This window comes from Meriones unguiculatus, chromosome 17 (assembly GCF_030254825.1).
Source record: "Meriones unguiculatus strain TT.TT164.6M chromosome 17, Bangor_MerUng_6.1, whole genome shotgun sequence".
Lineage (NCBI taxonomy): Eukaryota > Metazoa > Chordata > Mammalia > Rodentia > Muridae > Meriones > Meriones unguiculatus.
Genome location: NC_083364.1, coordinates 18,331,119 through 18,344,618, shown reverse-complemented (window position 1 = coordinate 18,344,618; position 13,500 = coordinate 18,331,119).

Sequence of the window (13,500 nt, the reverse complement as noted above, 5' to 3'; positions counted from 1 at the left end):
GTATTAAAGATGAAATTAAGAAAACAAAGAAACCAAAATATTGCTCATGTAAGAAACTATTTACCAGTCATAATTAATGCATTTTAGTATTCCAAGAAGTGATTCTGTTCATTAAAACAATGTTGGTTCCTGTTTGAAGCTTACATTATCTTTTCATTGAACTCTGATTCAAAGATAGGTCATTTTCAAAACATCTCAGCTAGGTGTAGTGTTTGGACACCTGTAATCTCAGCAATAGAAGCAGATGGCTTTTTCTGAGTTTCAGGCCAGCATGGGCCACATAGTGAGTTTCAGGATAGCATACTTATGTAGAGAGACCCTGTCTCAAAAAAATTCAAAACAACAAACAAAACCCAAAAGCAACAACAACAAAATCCTAAACCAATCAATCATAGCTCCTATTATGGGTCTTTTTCTAATAGTATCTGGATGAGGTGAGAATTTTGTAATTTAGGTTTCTTTTTTAAAAAACAGAAATAATATGGGACTATGTTTTTGTTTTAATCCCAAGTGTGGGTACATGGAGCTTCTTCACAGTAGGTGACTATGATTTGCCTCATACTTTAGCAGAAGTGTGATTTTGTCAGAGGCGGTATGAGTTGCTGGTTAGTAGTTGGATGTTGTTGGTTGCTGTTGTTAAGTAGTCGTGCAAAAAGAAACAAGACAAAGAAATTAGATATCCTGACACTGAAGATCAACCTTTCCTCAAGGAACCTAACATCCCTAATCAGCAGGAAGTAGTCTAATGTTAAAGTTGCTTCCTTTTCTCTTTATGATTTTTTTTCTCTCCTACCTAGTGTTAGAGGAGTTGAAAAGGAAGAAGAAAAGGAGTGGAGAAGAGTGGAAGAAAGAAGAATTCACAAAGTAGCAAATGCCTGCTACAAGTGGCACCCATATGTGAGGCTAGGCAGAGTTGGAAATTTGATTTCAAATGCTGTAGGGGAAACAGCAGGGAACGAAGGAATATTTGTTTCAAGATACCAGCAAAACATTTATTGTGGCTACTACTGCTGGGGTATTGCCTGTTTTGCTCCCAGAGGAGATTTTTCTGGTTTCAGTTTGTTTTCTTTTTTTCTCCCTATATTTTGTCTCAAAATAAGAATGGAAGGAAGGAAGGAAGGAAGGAAGGAAGGAAGGAAGGAAGGAAGGAAGGAAGATGGCAGATACAGAAAAACAAAGGGGTTTGTTCTTATTTCTGAAAGGGTTTCAGAATTGGCAGGACTACTGGGTGATGGTGATGGTCAAAGCATTTGGGAAGCAAGAAGCACTGAAAAAGAGAGAACAAATAGATTCCGGTACAGTGACTGTGCAAGAGAGTAAGACTTTCTCACACAAAAGAAGGAAAGAAAGTGCTGGAGGGTGGTCAGGCCAGAGAAAAGCTGAAAAGATAAGAGGACAGTCTGATGAAACAAACCATTTCAAAAGAAAGGGTTAGTGCAAAACACCTGTGCAACGAGAGTGGACACAGGCAGCTAGGGTTTTGAAATCACCATCAACTTTCCCAGTAGTCTTGTGCCTGCTAACAGGATAGAATAAAGTTAAGACAAGATGGGGTGGCCTATAGAAGTGATAGATCTAAGGCATTTTAAGGAGTCCATGGTTTCATGTGGTATGAACTTGCCATATGTGAAACAAACTGTAAATAACTGGCCTACTCAAAATAAAATTATTCCCCAAGACTGGAAGGGATTGGTGATAGCTGTACTAGAGGCCAGTCAGCAACTGCAATGGTTAACATGGTGGAGGGAAGGAGCTTTGAATATTGAACAGTGAAGAAGAGCGAGGGGAATGAATATAGTAAAAGATCAATTGCTGGATGAAGGGTGGTACCCTAAAATACATAAACAGAGTCTATTTGTTGACGTTACTATAGAACCACGTCACTTAGTGGCTTTAAGAGCTTGGGACTAAGTTGAGAAGCCTGGGATAAGATGCACTTTGTTTACAAAGAGTGCACGACAATCTGGAGAAGCCTTCACTGAGGAGAAAGGGGTGGGGATGGCAAGGTGACCGGCAGAGTCTGGGAGGGGAGGAGGGAGGAGAAGCTTCGATTGAGATGTAAAGTAAATAAATTAATTAATGAACAAATAAAAATTTACCCCCAGGTGATATAAATTCAAGCTGTCAGAAACATTTCTCTACAGAACATTCTCAACTGCCTTTATATAGGCCTGTCTGGTTTAAACAAATTGAGACCTGGAAGCCCCTTAGCTGAAAATAATAGGGGAGAGGTAGTCGTCTATCATTGCAGATAGGTGTATTGTGTGAAATGTACTTTGATAAGGTAAAGATTCTCTGAATTTACTATTTTATTTCACCAAAAAAAGTTTGCTCGTAAATGTCAAGAAAAAGGAGAAATCAAAGGTTCAATTTCTGTGCCAACAATGCTGCTTAAGGGAGCTTGCAGCCAAGCCTTGTGACCTGAGTGGAATCCATGGCCCTTGGAATCCATAAGGGACCAATTCCTGCACACTGTCCTCCGACCTCTACACATGCACTGTGGAATATTGAGCCACTTCCCACCCTGTGGCAAGTGTGCACACGTATATACCCACTCAGAAGAAATAAATACACAAATGCATAAAAAATGTGGTAATAGCGAGTTCTTATCCACGTGTTTGGTAATGACGAAGCTCTTGCAGCCAGAGATTTAGGGTGCTGCTGTGGAAGCAGGACCAGAGGCTGGGAGGCTTGGAGCCTAGATTAGGGGTAGAGGTGAGCAGGAGAGCAGAGACTGGGTGGGGGCAGGGCCATCATCAAAGAAGGTGGAGTCAAGGCAGGGGGCCGGAGAGGCAGGGGTCAAGGGCAAGCATAGAATGAGACAGAAGGGCTGGGCCAGAAAAAAAGAATAGAAACAACCAGGGCAGGGCTGGGCAGAGCAAAGGCGGCCTGCAGCCAGGTAGGTGAAATGAGTGATTGTGTGGAGGAACAGAAAAGACAAAATGTACCTTATCATCAGGATGAATATGTAAAGTATAAAAGGAATCTTTTAAACTGAAGCCTATTAAAATCAAATCTTTAATAGCGGCGGGCGTAGGTAAATGAGGCTGTGAAGCTCCATTGGCCACACAGTGGCATTACCATTCTGTAAGTCAATCAATAATCTCCATTTACCTTTTTAATGACAAAAACAGGATAATTCCAGGAAGGAAAAGGGGGTTCTAGGTGCACAGTCTCTCTGACTAACTCATGAAGAGCCTGTAACTTTTCTTTATAAGGGCATATTGAGGTATCTAGAGATACTCATTAAATTTCCATGTAATTTTTGTGGGTGGTATTTTTTTTTCCAAAGGCCCCAGTGAAAAACCCAATTGGTGTTTATGCTTAAAAATTCCTTGCTCCCCCCCCCCCCCGCTCTGGTTTTTTTGAGACAGGGTTTCTCTGTGTAGCCTTGGCTGTCTTGTACGGGCTAGCCTTGAACTCACAGAAATCCACCTGCTTCTGCCTCCTGAGGACTGGGATTAAAGGAATGTGCCACCACCGCATTTGTGTTTGTGGAGTAGGTAGCACTAGAGGAGGAAATATGGATCTTTGCATTACTTTGTTGAACAAACTCTCTTCCCCTAAATTAATGGGAGCATGAGTAAGACGGTGGAACCGCCACTATGGCTTCTTGTAATGAGCCTATAAGACAGCAGAGCTGTCAGGAGCAAAATTAAGAGACATTTTTGGTGACGGTGACTGGGTAATGCCCTTAAGTCATTGAGAGCTTGTAAGAAGCAGAGCTGCCAAGGATAGATTAGAAGATATTCTTAGTGACAGTAACTAAATAGCACCCTTAAGGCAGCTGGTGTGTGTGTGTGTGTGTGTGTGTGTGTGTGTGTGTGTGTGTGTGTGTGAAAGAACGATGAGCTAAGTGATGCTCTGGAATAAGTATAACAATTAAAGTAACACCCTTAAGGCATTAAGTAATGAAATTAGGTAATGCCAGCTGATTAGCAGCTAGTTCTTTTAAAAGAGTGGTAAGGCAAGCCATGCCCCCCAAAAGTGTATAAAAACCGCAGCCTGAGCCCACACAGGTGCGGCAGGCTAAACTCTTGGTAAGGAAGCCACAAGACTGCCAATAACCAGCCTATTCCCGAATGGCTATTTGAAAATCCCAGACCACCTTATCCGACCAGCCCCGAAAGGCGGCTCCCAAGCAACCGAATCTTCCTTCACATCTGAGGCCTGATAGAGAAACTCCAAGGACCATCAAGTTATCAGAAGACTCGTCTGAGGCCCAACAGGAGCTGCGAAGTTCCAGGACCTAGAAGACACTGAAACACTGATTCCAGAGACAACATGTCCGAGCCTGTACCTGTGGCCAGCTTGTATTCCCCATAAGATGTATAATGTGCTATGCAATTCTTAGATATCTGTGTGATTTGTGTGATTAAAGCAGCATTCAAAAATCATTCTGGCGTTGGCTTTTATAGATACCTTGTCGCCCTTTTGTAGCATCTCGGTTAAAGTCCTCCGGCATAACCAAGTGCACGTGACATTTAGAGAGAGAGAAGAAAAATGAAATTCCTCTAGAGGGAATTTCTATAAGCTCCAAGAGGGAGCTGAGAGGGAGTGTGTCATGGCCCAGATGGGCTCCAGCCTAGAGAAGCTGAAGCATGAGCCCTGCCTGAGGAAGAGGCCTAGGAGGGCTGAAGGAGGAGACAGAGGGGCAGATCTGAGGGGGTAGAAGGAGTTCTATGAGAGAGCTGAGGGCAGAAGCTGCAGGACTGTAGGCAGGAGCCAAGAAACAGCAGTGGGACTGCAGGCGGGACTGCAGGCCTAGGGGGAGGCGAGAGAGGAGAGCTACCCAGATGGGTGTAGCAGGCCAGAACTGAAAGATGCAAGATAAGTGCCCAAGGGGATGTCTTGGGAGAGCATAGAAGGCTCTAGAAGCCACAGAGACACTTACAGCATTGACAAGGAGAGGAGTGTTTAGAGCAGGTGAGAGACCAAAAGATTAAAATTCGGTGGCTATTATTTTAAAGTTTAAGGCCTGAACTAAGGCTAGCTGGGTGGAGACATGTCCAATAACACCCTGAGGGGAAGACTAGTCTTACCGCCCTCTAATTATACATTTGCTAGGAAACCAGCCCATATGACCAGGCCAGAACTATTTGTAGTCTTGGCGCCTAAAGTGGACCAGTCATTTCAAAAGTCCATTTCCTTTACCCAATCATGTAATGCCAAAGCATGTACATCACTGCTTGCAGGTTTTTTTTCCCCTTAAAAACTCTATACCCCTAGACGTCAGGGCCTCATTCCTCTTCTGTTTTTACAGGAGGTTTGTGTCCTGTGTTCGAACAGGTAAACAATTAAAAAAAAAAAACTCATGTATTTACAGCAGAGTCTATTTATTCCTTGTCTTTTGGGGTTCACACAGGTGAGATGGAGAAGTAACAGAGAAAGCAGACTCGAGAATTTGGGGTCGAATTCGATGAATGGCAGGAGCCACCAGAAACAAGTGGTCCGCATATACCTTAGGAGTCAAATTGGCAGCTTGGTTTGGAGAGGCCAGGTTCCTTGGAAGAGAATTTACATATACCAAGCCTAGGATTCGGCACCAAATGAATGAAAAAAAAGAAATAAAGAGGAAAGACATGACTGCTCGAATGTATGGAGGTTTATTGTAGCTAGAAGGGAGAGCATAGCCAGAGGCAGAGACATTTGGGAGAGTCCAAAGTAGACATGACCCTGAGCCAGGCCTTGTGAGAAGAGGAGGGAAAGGGAGAGCCAGGAGTAAAGGGAAGAGCAGCTGTAGGAAGGCAGCTTGGGAAGAGCAACCCTAAACTGGGTGAGAGAAGTTTAGGGTAAGGGGTGGGGTACGACAGCCATACTCTTAAAAGTAGGAACTTAAAGACGCTGGGAGAACCTGGCGGTCATGTCTGCTTTGATATGCTAAATAGGCACCTCAGGTTGCCTTTTGTCCCCGGATAGAGACCTAACAGTAGGCGGGCAGAGCTACAGGGTCAGAGGCCACTCATTCCTGACAGCCCCCTGGGGGGGGGCGGGGAGCCACACTGGCTCCTGCAGCTCACTTTGGCAAACCCTCCTAGCTCACACACTCGTCTCAGAGCTCCCTGAAGCAGGTTGCAGCCCCAGAACAGAGCCTGTGGCGTGGCTGACCAGGAGTGCCCTCTATGGTTCTGATTGGCTACTGAGTCCTTAGTGACAGGAACAGCTCTCTTAGGGACAGAGTGCTGAGGAGTGTCACAGCACAGTGGTTCCCAACCCTGGCTTCCAGTCCAGGCACAGACCTGTCCCAGACCTGGAGAGATCAGCATTGCAGTAGAACTTGCGCCTGGACTTGAAAAGTAACCCTTAAAGTCTTCCTGTACTCACTAGGCATTTTCTCTGCTTCCTCCTGAGCATACATAGTTACTCCATACACACCGTCAATCCTCCTGCCTCCTACGTGAAAGGGCACCCAGCCCATCCACGTCAAAGTTGAACCTCTTGATTGATATTCACCAGGCATCAGCAGTTTCCACAGGATTGCTCACAGCTCTCTGGGCAGCACACTAGTAGCTCAATATTGACACATTTCCAGCCTGTGGTGGCACTGGCCTATCATGCCTATACTTTGGAGGTAGAGGCAGGACAAAAGGTTAAACCAGGTTAGTCTGTGACTCCGCAATTAGGATCCCCAAAGGGGAGATTCCGGGATGAGGATCTGGGATGAGAAGATGAAGGTAGAAAGTTTGGGATCAGTAGGTCTTGCACAAGCTGATGGCTCTTGGTTGTGGAAACACCGTCCAAGAATGGAGTCACGTGAGAAAAATCCTGAGTGCTTGTGAGAAATAAGACAAGAGGCTTGCAACCTGTTTCTTCAAAACATAGACTTGTTCTTAGAGTGTGTTTTTGTGCTCCTTCCAGGAGCGAACTCATTCATTTAGGAGTGAGTTTATTGCAGATTGCTTGTCCTTGCTTGATGCTGTTACTCAGTTAAAATTTGACGACTGTGGAAAAGCATGTTTTTACCATGTGTGGCTCATCCTTTGTGACTGTATACAGGGTAAACTGTAAAATAAGACCTTTCTCAACAGTCAAGAGTATAAACTGACTGAGGCTCTGATGAAGCTGTCTTGCATGAGACTTTTAAGTCGGCCTTATTTGTCAGCGCCATGCTCCCAGATCTGGCTGCCTCTACAGTGGTGACAGGGCTCCAGCCCTGTGCCATGCACCCATCCTCTCACTGGAAGATTCTAGGCACAATCTCCACCCCTGAGCCACAACTCCATTATTTTTTTTCTTCAAATATTGCATTGCACTTATTTGTTTGTTTGTTTGTTTGTTTGTTTGCTATATCTGTGTTTTGGATTGAGAAGATCAAACTGTGTTCTGTGTTCCCCTGCCCACACAGGTTATGTCTCCCTCTCAAAGTGAGCTTGTGCTCCTGGGTGGGCAGGTGTGATGCACACATCCTATCAGAAGGCACAGCATGTCAGGCAGGAGTGATGGGACTCAGAAGGCCAGAGTGGAGGGAACTGTGGTGTGCTAGGGTCAGATGGGCATTGTCTGTAAGGTCCAGGCTGGCCTCCCAGTGCATGATAAGCCCCACTCATCATCCCAAGACTTGGAAGAGTGGTCCCTGTGGCTTGAGCTTGTAGAGGTGAAGAACGGAAGCTGAACAGCTAAGCTATGTCCTCGGAAGTACTGTGCCTGCAGCAGCTACATCTTGAGGGATTGGCTGAGAACGCATTTTATGTCCTTGTCCATCTGTCTTGCAGTGAGGTGGGAAGGGACAGAGGCAGAAACATACCTTGGTACACTTAGTAGGGGTTCGCCTGTCACCTGCAAGTCCTCCTAATCAAACCAAAGGAAGTCAACAGTCCATGAGGTAGGACTGTTCACAGGAGGGCTCCCATAAGCTAAGAGGATGTCCCTGAAGGGGAAACTAAGGTCCAGGAACTGGCAGACAAATGTTGAAAAGGAGTGGGCACCCCAAGATGGAGACAGGAGGCAGGGGACACACTGAGTGGCATATAGGAGATAGCTTCACTATAAGACAAGCATAGCACCATGCTCCTGGGGCACAGAGTAGAGGAAGGCAGAGGGATCAAGGGTTCAAACCTGGCTACATAGAGAGTATGAGTCAACCTGGGCTGTGAGAGACCTGCCTCAAAAGAAAGGTGTGGAAGGAATAAGGGAGGAAGAGAGAGGAAAGAAAGAGGCTAAGGGGAAAGGGGATATAGAAGGGAGAAAGAAAAGGGATGGAAGGAGAAGAGAGGGAAGGGAAAGGAAATGGAGGGAAGCCTCCCTAGCTTCCTCATTCAGTGGCACAGATCTGTGATTCAGTACTTAAGAGGCTGAGGCAGGAGAATCAGAAGTTCAAAGGCAGCAGAGGCAACTTAGACTCTATCTCAAAACACATGAATACATAATTGCTCGAAACTAGGTTTTTTTTGGGGGGGTTGATTTGGTCTTTGGAGACAAGATGTCAGTGTGCAACTGTCCAAGTCCCCTTTATCAATATTTTCAGGTCTGATGGTCTCAGTGGGTGGAGTGGTGGCCTACTGAGACCAGCATTTACTAGACCTTTGCATAAACAGGATGTGGTGATGATACCTGTCATCCCAATCCTAAGGAAGTGGAGGCAGGTAAGTCTTGAGTTCAAGGTCTATCTGGACTACATGAGCCCATTATAAAAATAAAACCCAGATGGGCAGTGGTGGTGCACACCTTTAACCCATCACTCTGGAGACAGAGGCAGGTGGGTATCTGTGAGTTCAAGTCCAGCCTGGTCTATAGATCCAGTTTCAGGAAAACTAGGGTTGCACAGAGAAACACTGTCTCAAAAACGAGAGTTGCCCAACTAGAAATTTCAGTGTCTCAAAGCAACACCCCCTCCCCTCCTCCAAAAAAAAAAAAAAAATGAAGGATAGAAAAAAAAATCAGGGCTCAGCGATGGCTTAGCTGTTAAAGGCTCTCACAGCTAAGTCTGATGGACGTGGACTGGTCCTCAGAACCCATATGGTAGAAGAGGCCTGGGTCCCACAGGCTGCCATCTGACTTTTGAACCATACCAGGGGAAATACCAAGTGGTACCATGTAGCTGAGGACGATTTCAAAGTTTAGAGCCTCCTGAGTGCTAGAGGAGCCAACGTGCCTGGGTTGCCATGTTGAGGCTGGAAGCAGGGCTCTGTGCACCCTAGGCAAGCACTGCGAACTGAGCTTCAGCACCAATCCCTGGACTCATTCACATGTTAAAATTTTTTCAAATGTGCATTGGTGTTTTGCCTGCATAAATGTCTGTGAATGGGTCAGATCTTGGAGTTCTGGACAGCAGTGAGCTGCCGCGTGCGTGCTGGGATTTAAACCCGGCTCCTCTGGAAGAACAGTGAGTGCTCTTAATCACTGGGCCATTTCTGCAGCCTGTTGAACTTGATGCCTCACCCTGCACATCCCTCTGTTCCTGACACAATGTTAACATACCATACACTTGGACAAGGTGGAGTTCATGACAAATTTGTCATTTACTATTTTTTTTAATATACAAATGATCAAATATAGAAGTGCTCCTACCTCAGGCTATTAATCTGTTGCTTTTTAGAGACAAAAAATGGGCATCTTGACTCATGACTGCACTCTCACCACTGATAATCCTGGGACATTTTACATTTATCTATCTATCTATCTATCTATCTATCTATCATCTATCTATCTTTGTTGTATTCTATGTGAGCACATGTGTGTTCACACATGATTCAGGGTGGGAAGTGACATGCCTCTATTCCTGAACCATCTTCCATCATCTATCCCCTTTTTATTTTTAAACATGGGATATCCACAGTGACTTTGATTGACATGTTGTAACTGTTACTTGATACATGAGTATCCTATTAGCAAGCAAATTATGAATGTAATGGATAATAACAGAACAATGAAAACATTGTGTGTAATCGTGTGCTTCCAGGAACAGGGATGCAAACTATGTCCAGTACTATTGGTAAAATTATTGTATTTGTCAGAAAAACCCAGAGGATCGCTTTAAGAGAGACCCATGTGATTAGTAGTTCTGGTATCTTGTAAAAACATAAGCCTTTATTCAGCTTTTATAGGAATATGAATGCTATGATGTCCTGTGCAAATGGGAAGTGAATCAAATCCAAAGAAAAAATTAAACACAGTCCCTTCTTCAGATGGATGAATGAGTATGTTTCCAAGGTCCAGTCATAAACACATTGCCATTAGTAAAGGTAACAGGAGCTAGATCTGTCCAAACTACAAGTCGAAGAAAAGGATGATGAGGAAGAACAATACACATATTCAGAGACACTCACAGCAGATGCACAGGTCAGAGAAGATAGCATCACATAAAAAATTCTCAGACAACACAGGGCTCTGAGAGCTAATTACAATATCTTCTCCCTTGGTACATAAAGCCTGAACTAGACCCTACATGGACAGACTTGATGATAGGTCACTATCTCCTTTTGCTCTTTAACTGGAAATTTGCTCTCTTTCTGGTGAGTTTCCCTGTGTCCTCATGCTGTACCATTGTCCTTGATGGCCTGGAGCTAGAGGAGCTGAAGAGAAATCCATAATGATTCGGTATATCCAACGGCAATAACAAATACAACTTCACATTTTTTTTCCAGCCAACCAGGATTCTTTTCTTTCTCTACCCTCCCCCCTACCTCCACACCCACCCCGCTCTGCTGAGACAGGGTTTCTCTGTGTAGCTTTGGCTGTCCTAGACACACTTTGTAGAACAGGCTGGCCTCAAACTCAGAGATCTTCCGCCTCTGTTTCCCTGACTGCTGGGATTACAGGCATGTGCCTCCACACCTGGCTTAGGATTCGATCTCAAAGTGTTTAAACCACACAGGCCTACTTAAAGGCAGTCAGAATGCTCTGTACAGAAATGTTCTTTTTGGCTCTCAAACATGTATCACCTGGGGCAAATTTTAAAAACTGAAAGTGCAAGAACACCCCTGGGTGGGCTGGAGAGATGGCTCAGAGGTTAAGAGCACTGGCTGTTCTTCCAAAAGTTCTGAGTTCAATTCCCAGCAACCAGTGGTGGCTCATAACCATCTATAATGAGATCTGGTGCCCTCTTCTTGCCTGCAGGCACAAATGCAGACAGAATACTGTATAAATAATAAATAAATAAATCTTAAAAAAAAAAGAATACCGCTTGGTATTCCCCCTTATGGCTTAGTAATTGTTGTCTTAATGTTCTATGTACCCTTTCAATTATATCCTGGCCTTAAGGATTATAAGGAATGACTATAATATGATTAATATTCGATTCTTTAGAGAATTCCTTAAACTTTTTATTATAGATTGGTTCATTGTCAGCTAATATATAAGTAGGTACTCGCATAACAAAAAAAAGTGTAAGAAAAGAGCATACTGCAAAAACATTCTCTGAGGAAGAGGTATAAGCCCCCCAAAATTTGGAATATATGTCAATGCAGACATGCACTTATGGTATTCAAAGAACAGGAGCAAAGTGATTGATTTCCATTTGCTATAATTAGTATTTTTAACTCTGGAAATAACCTTAGCTTTATGACCATGAGAGTGTAAGGGAGCACAGATAGAGCATTCCTGCACAACAGTCACATTTGTCTAAGCAGGATGTGGCACATGAAATCTATTAGCTTTAGTGTGTAGGTGTTGATGTTTTTCTTCTGGAAAAGTAAAAATAGGGCAGATTAATGCATCAGCTTGCCTAGCCCCTTCTGCAAGAAAACCAGGGAGGTTAGGGCGTGAATGAGTATGAGTAATAAACAAAGAATGTGTGTAGATTCCAACCAGATGTTGTAGTTCCTGTAGTAATAGGAGCATAACAGGATCTGAAAACTGCAGCAGTTTCTACTGCTGGAAACAATCCAACTACATAACCAAAATCTGAAATAGTATTTAAGGGTTCATGAATTAACCATAATAGATGAATCAAACAAGAGTTCCTCCTGTTGAGCTGAGGATGAAGTATTAATTGATTAGTGACTACCTGGACCATGAAGCCCTTCTACACCATTAGATGAGCCATCAATAACATAAGCACCTGTCTGTGCAATGGGAGGAGGTTGGGCAATTTTTATAATCACATGATCAATTCATATGAGAAAATCCCACACCTTGCTAGCTAATGATTTCATATCCTTCTACGATAATCTACAAATGAAATCTGAAAATCCATAGAGTTGTGTAACAGTCTTGAACATTGATTGTTAGGGGTAATATAGTGCAGCAACAAGAGCAAGGAAAGCAAGTTAGTATTTCATGGCCCTTATAGTGTAAATAAATCCATTCCAAATTATTATTCTTGTGTTATAATATCCATAGGAGACAATTTAGTGGGGATAATTGCTAAGTTTAAAGGCAGCAAAGGATCCTCGTGATACACAAATGTCTCTTTCAGTCTGGATTCAAAAAGCTAAGGTTGTTTTCTTGTCTCATTAGATAATATGCAAAGACTGTGCAATGACATCTCAACTTATAGTTTTAAATAGTACAGTTAGTGCATACTTAGGTAGTCCTAAAGTAGGGTGTATCCAATTAATATCCCCTACTAACTTCTGATTTTTTTTTTGAGACAGGGTTTCTCTGTGCAGCCTTGGCTGTCCTGGACTCACTTTGTAGATCAAACTCACAGCTATCCACCTGCCTCTGCCTTCCAGAGTACTAGGATTATAGCACTCCCAGATAAAGAATTTTTAAAATTTATTTACCCTTATTTTATGTGCATTGGTGTTTTGCCTGCATGTATGTCTGTAGTGAGGGTATCAGATCTTGAAGTTAGACAGTTATGAACTGCCATGTGGGTACTGGAATGTGAACCTGGGTCCTCTGAAAGAACTATGAGTGCCCTTAACTGCTGAGCCATCTCCCCAGCTCCTCTGAAATAATTTTTAAATTGTCTTATCTAATGAGATTATTTTTTTAATTTTATGTACATGGGTATTTTAACTGCAAGTATGTGAGGGTATTGGATCCCCTGGAACAGGAGTTACAGACAGTTGTGAGCTGCCATGTAGGTGCTAGGGATTGTACCTGGGTCATCTGGAAAAACAGTCATTGCCCTTAACCACTGAGCCATCTCTCTAATGGACTTTTTTTTTTTGTAGTTTAACAGTTATTCTAGTAGCCAGTTGTCTCAAATATTGCAGTGTCTAATCATTATACATTTTCAGGTGCAATAAAAAGCCCATTTTTAGGAAGCATATCATGAGTCATGGTACATATGAATTGTAGCTCTTCCTCTTTAAAGGTGGCCAACAGTAGATCATTCATATAATGAATTAAATAGGCTTGAAGGAAGTGTTTTCACCTAGCTCATTTCGGACTCTGTCCTATACATCTCCAACTAAAGTTCCTTCTTCTGAAAACCAGAGATTATAATACTGTGTTCCTCTTTTCCCAAAAAAAAAAAAAAATACAGAAGCTTGACAAAGTCAGACCTCTCCCCAGTTTTTGCCCCATTATTCTTAGTCACCTCCTTCTCTGTGAGTCAACACTTTCTTATTTTATAGCCAACTTCTGGTTCCTGTTCAGTGCACTTGTCAC